The following is a 7,721-nucleotide window of genomic DNA, read 5'->3' as shown; positions in this document are numbered from 1 at the left end:
TATCAATTCTGAACCAAGTAGGCCTATGGAATGTATTTATGACAACTTTAAAAAAATTTTCGATTTTCCAGTTTTTTGTAAAAACATCAAGAAACACTACATATCTAAATATAATACAAATTAAGGTATCTGTGATCTTACACATTTTTATTTTGTATTTATATAATATTAAAATTTAAATTATTTTATTTACTTATTTATCATCCTACTGCCCCTTTTTTTCCTCATGTGCACTATAACTTCCCTTTCAAAATATATACAGTAGTTCGTTTTGAGATCTTGTCCCGTGCTCTTGCACTTTTAGATTATGATCCTCCTCACAATATAAGGTTGTATTCATATGAAATTGTTGGAAAACAAGTGTTATGAAAAGAAATTAATTAATGATACCGAGCACTTATTGCTCTTATGTCGCCCTCTTTGTCAGTTTCCAAAAATTGAATTACACGCAACCAACCGTCGCACGCATGCGCAATGCTCATGTGGATGGCGCGGCGCCCACAGCTCGAGCTCTGCTGTCACGGAGAGCGAGATGATGGAAGATCAATCAACTGAGCGTGTGCAGGCAGTTGTACTTTAAAAAGGAAGAGACAGGTGATTTAATTTAGTTATTTGTAATTGTAACCAAAGAGTTTAAACATGTGTGTGTAATTTCAATTGTAGTTGTTGACTTTAGTAGGCCTATTCGTGCTCTTATATCGGTACTGTTAGTGAGAATTAGCAACATAATCATAAGCTAAAGCAGGCTAGGCTAGGCCTGGAAGTGACTTCCTTCTATCTGTGTGCGTCGTGGGCCCAAAATGGCCTTACCTGTATATTACACTTGTTGTTTACTTGTCACCTGTCTGCTGTGCATGCCATTCGTTTCGACTGTGATGTATTTTAACCTCCAAAAAAATCTGGAAATAAGTGTGTTTTGTTTCATATCATTTATTTTGTCTGTAGATAAAAGTACAACACAGAAAACACAAGTAAATTTGAGAGGCAAGATTGCCAAAATGTAAGTTATAGGCCTAGGCCTACCTAAAAAATAAATAATCGACGACAGTGAGTGTGGCTCTTATTTTATTAGGGAGCTTTCGATTGCACGACGACGGTAGAACGTAATGACGTCACTAAAAGTCATCTGCGCATGCGAGAACGTTACGGTCACCTCGTCGAGTAGATCCTGGAATGCAATTTGGCCATATATACGTATGCAGAAAATGTAGGACACCAGGTAGGACGGTCACGCATGAGTGATTTTGTCCTTGCATCGTGTCGTCGCACAATTCGAAGGCTCATTATTAATTAAAACATTTGTTAGGTCTAAACTTAGAATTACGCTTGTACCCATGCTGCCAGTCCAGTCGCTAAGGTCCAGCAATGTTACAGTAGTGGATACAAATTTGCCCTTTTGCACAGTGATAGGGCATGATGAGGGGGTGCCAAAACCAAGTTACTGGAAATCTGATTTGACCTTTGACCTCAATTTTTATCTTTTTTATTGAAAAAACATGAAATCACCATATCTCTGTAACGCTTTGGTCTTTTGAATTTATTTTGATGCCAAGTTACTCAGAACACATACATTTATATTTGCTCTAATACAACTTTTTGCATGAAATCCAATGCTTACCGTGATTTTTCTTTAAGATCGTGTTTTTGGACAAAAATATCAAATGGTCATATCTCTGCAACGCTAAGGTCTATATTGTTCAGAAGGCATACATTTATATTTGCTCTAATACAACTTTTTTCATGAAAACTAATGCTTACTAAGATTTTATTAAAAACGCATTTTTGGGCAAAAATATGAAAATGTTATATTTCTGATAAATATAGTTTGATATTAGGCCTTGACATGTTTATTGTATTTAATACAAATTTTCTCTTTGGCATGGGGTACAAAATCCAAGTCACTAGAAATCTAATTTGACCTCTGTGACCTTTGACCTCACTTTTTATGTTTATTTATTGAAAAATTCTTAAAATCACCATATCTCTGTAATGCTTTGGGCTTTGTGTCTATTTGTTCACAAGAAACATGTTTCGATTTAATACAATGAAACTAATGTCTTCCTCTAATTATCGTGAGTGGATTTCCCGCACGATTAAAAATCGTAACGGTACTAGGTTTGGTCTACAGGAGTTCGTGCTTCGAAACAGGTCATGCCCTTCATAGAAGAGGCCTTTCGATGGAGAATGTGTACCTTTTTAGCAAAGGTTTGCCTAGGTCAAAACTAACTCTGGCTATATAAATAAAATTGATTAGAAGATTGAAAGATATTAATCTTATTATTGTAGTAGTGATACTATGTACACGTTTTAATAATTGTTATTTATTCGTTAACGTCATTATATTTACATTTAAATTAAATGTATTGTTTAAGTATGAATTACTATGTCCATGTAAAATTAATCTTATCTATTAAAATTGTATATTTAAATAATATAGTAATAGGCATAGCCGAGGTCTAGGCTAGGCCTAAACAAATGTCTATATGTGAGTATAAAATTATTTAAAATATGAATAAAACATAAAATTGTGAAAGAATAAATGAAGAATAATAGGGGAAAATTTTTTTAGAAGATTGAAAATGTTATTTGTGTTAATGAATAGATAAGGATTACTACTATGTCCATTTTTATTGATCGAATCTATGGTATTTACTTTTATAGTTTATATTTAAATATTTAAAATTGTTTATAAATTTATTTAAGATATATAAAATAGTGTAATCATTAAAGTTTATGATAATAATTGATATTTAAATAAAGCAAAAGATTGAAGCATGTTAAATACAGACACAAAGTATACATTGACCTGTTTCTAGATTACAGTTAAAATATGTAAATCTTAAAATGATATAAATTTATATATATTATTTATTTATAAATATATATTTATATATATATATATACACATAGAAATATTATGCGTAAATATGTATTTAGTATAACAATTTAAATTTAAAGGAAAATATGGAAAGCATAGGAAGAAAGAAGAATAGGAAAGAAATTTGGAGCGACTGAAATATTAACCGAAAATGAACAATAATAATCATATTGTCATTATTTCATCACATTTTTGTGAAAACTTGTTTAGGCACTAATCGTCAGAGGTCAAGGTGCCGGCAGCCTACACGTTTCATATTCAACATCTCCCTGTTTTAAAAATAGTAAATTCATAATACACAAAAGAATAAAATAGGTCTAATACAAAAAACTCCAAGCACAGCCAAAACCTATTGTAGACCAGCATCAAGACAAATAGCCCATTGTGCACCCCCACCTTACAATGGTATGATCCATTGTTGGGTGGCTTTCTTCCGATTTCCAATTTTACAGTACGGTGATTTTTAGTAATATGAGAAATCAGCATGTTATTGTTACATATGATCAATTCATGTCATCTGAGTCCTCTTCCGTATTATTTTTTTTAATTGAACATGTTAGCATCTATCAAAGATTGCTACAGAAACATGAAATTGCTAATATATTTTCAAATTTTTAATTGTCGCTAATCAATATTATGAAACAAAATTGTTTGTCTGTGGGCTAGTAAAATCTCTAGTCAACTAACCCAGTGGGCTAGTTACCAAACAAAAGTTAAATCAGCCCTGATTACTCTAGCTGTTTATTAGCTGCATCAAAAAACAAAGGCTTTTGTGTTTTTTTTGGCGACTGTTCATCACTGTAAGGCTAGATGTTGTTAATTGTAAATAAGCTGGTGATTATTAGGAGAAAATGTTGTTTACATTTTAAAATAAACACTTGGAGATAACTTTTCAATTTTACAAGTAAAGTTATAAATTTTTGGGGAAAAAGTTTTTAATTTTGTGGAAGCGGGGAGGGGCAGGGCTTGAAATTAAGGGTTATTTGGTCGCATTTGCGACCTGAATTTTTAAGGTGCGACAAGGAATTCAACTAGTAATGGGCCTCTATCAAACAATTTATTTCGTTCTTAACAAAGTATCAGCAGAAAGTAAGAAAAATGATTGTTCAATCGTGTTTGGAAATAATATAAAAATTGAATTGTATATAAATGAATATTTAAAGATGAAATTTTAAACGTGGAATTAATAAAGTGCAACAATTGAATTAATTGGTTAATTTAATCTATAAGATATAAAAAATATATAATTCTACAAGGAATGTTTCTTGTTTTGACAACAACAACAAAAAACGTAACAACATCGAACTAACTGGTAGCAGGCCTTCCAATTACGAAACTATTTTTCGCGGAGTAACATCCCAAACCACATGTGCGCCCGACTACACCGGCTGGCGAGTAAGGTATGTTGAGTCCATTACAAGTTGTAAACCAATCAGAATGCTGGGATATTACATCATTCGGGGCAACTTGCAATGTTTGGGATGTTACTCTGCGAAACCTTTGTAAACACCAGAAGTGTGACAATGTTCTCTGGCGATTAATACTCTAGTTTTGAAGGTGGAAGGCGTACCAGTTTTTTTTTTTTTTTTTTAATTATAATTCTCAATAAAAACAACCATTGAACAAGAAAATGAAACTATAGATTGTTATAATTTGCTAAAGTTGTACAGGCCCAGGCCTAATGTTCTAGGCTACATTATAACCTAAATAAGAAGTGTCGCCGGCCGACTGTGTGATGCCAATTTTTCGGGCTTAAAACAAGCCTACTGTAAATGGCCTTTGACAAGTGGGGAGCTGGAATCTCAGCACACCCGAAATGTTGGTGAAAACTCTGGAACTCTGTTTAGGTTGAAATTATTATGTGTAAATTGATTTAGAGTTATCTCATAAAGAAAAAATTCCATCCACGCATATTAAAAATAAGTCTGCCAATTTCCTCGCAAATGTTGCAGTAAAGTTGGCCGGTGGCTATTGTAACCAATGTATAGGCATTCGCAGTGTTAATGCGATTGTGCGGACCTATTTTCTCGAAATTTCCTGCACAAATGAAGAAAAATACTGAAAAAATTTAAAGAAAGTGTACAGAAAATATAATTAATGTTTCAGTAATAATAATTAATAATTTTATAATCAATCAATCCACTTAAGTAACTGCAGATTTTGGCAGTCCATTGACTAGACAGTTTAGCTAACACATTATTACTGCTCATGTTTTTCTTTTTTATATTGTGTATATCTGTTAATAATAATTAACAGAAATTTGTAATTTTCTTAGAAGTATTCCTAACAATTGAAACTTTCCATGAAACACTTTCCCTTTCCTTCCAGTTAGGTTGTTTTTCTTACCTTGCACCTTTTTTCTTTACTATCCCTTTAATATCTATTTTCTTTTTAATATTGTTTCATCCTTTTTCTTATTTTATTTCTGATACTTACCTTTCTTTTTGTTTTTTCATTGTCATTTTCTTTCCACCATTTTACTTCTTTTTTTTTTTTTCCTTCCTTTTGTTATTTCTTGTTTATTATTTTCCTTGTTTTTTTTCTGTTTTTTTTTTTTTTTTCAATTTTTAAAAATCTCTTCTCTTTTTCTTTCATGTCTTCTTCCTTGCATAATAATCCATGGGGAGAGTGAAGGTGTGGGTGGGTGGGGGTTTGTTAGGAAATATGAAGAATAAAATATTGCGCAGCGCTTATTATCTTAGGGGATGCAAAAAGGATGGGGAAATATGTGCTCTAAAAAAATTACTTGTGCTACCAAATTTTTTTGGGGGTGCCAGATAATTTTGGCAGTACTACCAAGAAAAAAAGTTAATTTCAAGCCCAGGGGGGCATGAAAAATCGGGGAAACCCGCGATTTTCAGGGAACTATGGAGGTCTGTATGTATGATAAATATTCCATATGTTAATGTTTTACTTTTTACTATACTAATACTTAGTTATATATTCATTGAGATTTAATCATTAAACTAGGGGCCTACTCTAGGTAATGAAAGTATATGTAAACTTCATGTACACGCATTAGTAAAAGCTCGCCTCATCCGTGTCAGGAAAGCTGATTACAATTAACCTAGATTTCTTTCACTGCAAGCACTGCCACCGCCCAGGTCGATCATCTATCGGGGCTGCCGCCAAGTGACTAAGCTTTACCAGGGCTTGGGCCTATGCCAAAAGTTTGAGCTAGGAATCGTTTGGCTATATAGATGACATGACTCTTACTGAGTGGAAATCTGTCTATTTTTATCGATGACAGTACTAAGTATTACAGTTCTGAGTAGAATCCCACATTTGGGACACCGCTATGAAGTGGTCACTTTTCCTTGAAACGAGGAGAAATATATATTTTAACACTACTGCAAACCTCTATTAAGGGGACGTGGACAATTTCTGAGTGTGCCATATGATCTAATCAATACATTTTCAACTGCAAGCACTGCCACCACCCAGGTCGATCATCTATGTTGGCAGAAGCTTTAGCAGGGCTTGGGCCTACGCCAAAAGTTTGAGCTAGGAATCGGTCCTTGTTTGGCTATTGATAAATGACATGAATCACTTCAGTAAATGGAACTCTGTCTATTTTTATCGATGACATTACTAAGTATTACAGTTCTGAGTAGAATCCCACATTTAGGACACCCCTATGAGGGGTCACTTTTCCGTGAAACGAGGGGAAATATATGTAACTGTACTCTGTATCTCTGAGATCCAATTTATCAGACATCTGTTTTCATAGAATGACGAAAAATGGCTTGAAAAATTAAAATATCGTTGCTATGGTAACAAGCCTCTCACAGGTAAAATTATAATTGGGCAAATTCATGGTAGCGGAATCACTATTTTGCTGAACTTTTTAACTTTAATCTAATGTCATATTTATACTCCATTCTAATTCTTGGAATAATTATCATGTTTACCTAACTATGGAATCCATCTATAATTTCCACCCTAGTTTTTTTTTTAAGCCTATCACAATTTTGATACAATATCAAAAAATATGTATGGTAGCGGAAAGACACAAAAAAATACCCTCTATTTTTACCACTTCACATTTTACTAAAACCCTCTGATTTATGAAAGTGATTTAAAGATTGAATACATCTCAGTTAATCATAATTTAGTGTAGTATTGAATGCAAAACATTGATTTTTAAAAATGTTTATAGTTTTGGAGATATTTATAAAAATATAAGACCATGTCTGGTAGCGGAATCACAGTAGCAGAATGACCATTGGTAAAAGTGCATTTGAAATTAATATTTATGAAAAACCTTCTTGACTAAATGTAAAATCTTTCACTTTTTATGAAAACAATGCTGAAGCAATTCACTTGGTATTTGAAACAAATTTATTTTACTTTAATATCAAGTCTCAAACACAATTATAAAAATTATGAAAATTAATAAAAATATTGGATTGTTTATACTGTAATTACCAAAACACAATAACATTATATTTTTAGTCTAGAATTTGCCTATCTATACTTAAAAACATTCTGAGAAATTTAGTTGTTTAATTATTTAACTTAATCAAATATATAATATCATTTATGAATATAATTATAGTGGCGGAATGACAGTAGCGGAATGACATTGGAATATTGCTATAATATACTGGTGATTCTTAAGTATATTCAAGCCCGTAGCCAGGATTTTGGTAAGGGGGTTCTTTTTGATACTGAAAGGGCACTTGCGAGCACCATTGGCTGGGGCCAGGGAGGCCGCCAAGGGCCCCCGGTGGGTCGAGGGCCAAAGCCCCGGTGGGGGTCCAGCATTCTAAGATTTACAGGTGTTATTTAATTGATTTGAGAGGCCATACATTTAAAAAAATGTATATATTAAAGAGGTAAT

At 32.8% G+C, this 7,721-nt stretch overlaps 1 protein-coding gene across 3 annotated transcripts in view; it reads left to right on the top strand.

The window, feature by feature from the left end:
• Positions 1 to 456: 456 nt before the first annotated feature.
• Positions 457 to 7,721, top strand: part of LOC117118366 (piwi-like protein 1) — a 29,761-nt gene continuing 22,496 nt past the window's right edge. The window contains exons 1-2 of one of the 3 annotated variants that reach the window (XM_033262942.1): positions 535 to 594; positions 946 to 1,000. The gene's annotated coding sequence lies outside the window, so the exon portion shown is untranslated. Of the gene's footprint in view, positions 595 to 945; positions 1,001 to 1,121; positions 1,220 to 7,721 lie in introns of those variants that run through there. The other 2 variants (XM_033262944.1, XM_033262943.1) reach the window with 2 other exon arrangements.

Source organism: Anneissia japonica, unplaced genomic scaffold, assembly GCF_011630105.1.
Source record: "Anneissia japonica isolate Jap-2015-1 unplaced genomic scaffold, ASM1163010v1 scaffold695_len1296351_cov181, whole genome shotgun sequence".
Taxonomy (NCBI): Eukaryota; Metazoa; Echinodermata; class Crinoidea; order Comatulida; family Comatulidae; genus Anneissia; species Anneissia japonica.
This window is presented reverse-complemented; position numbering and strand designations above follow the sequence as displayed.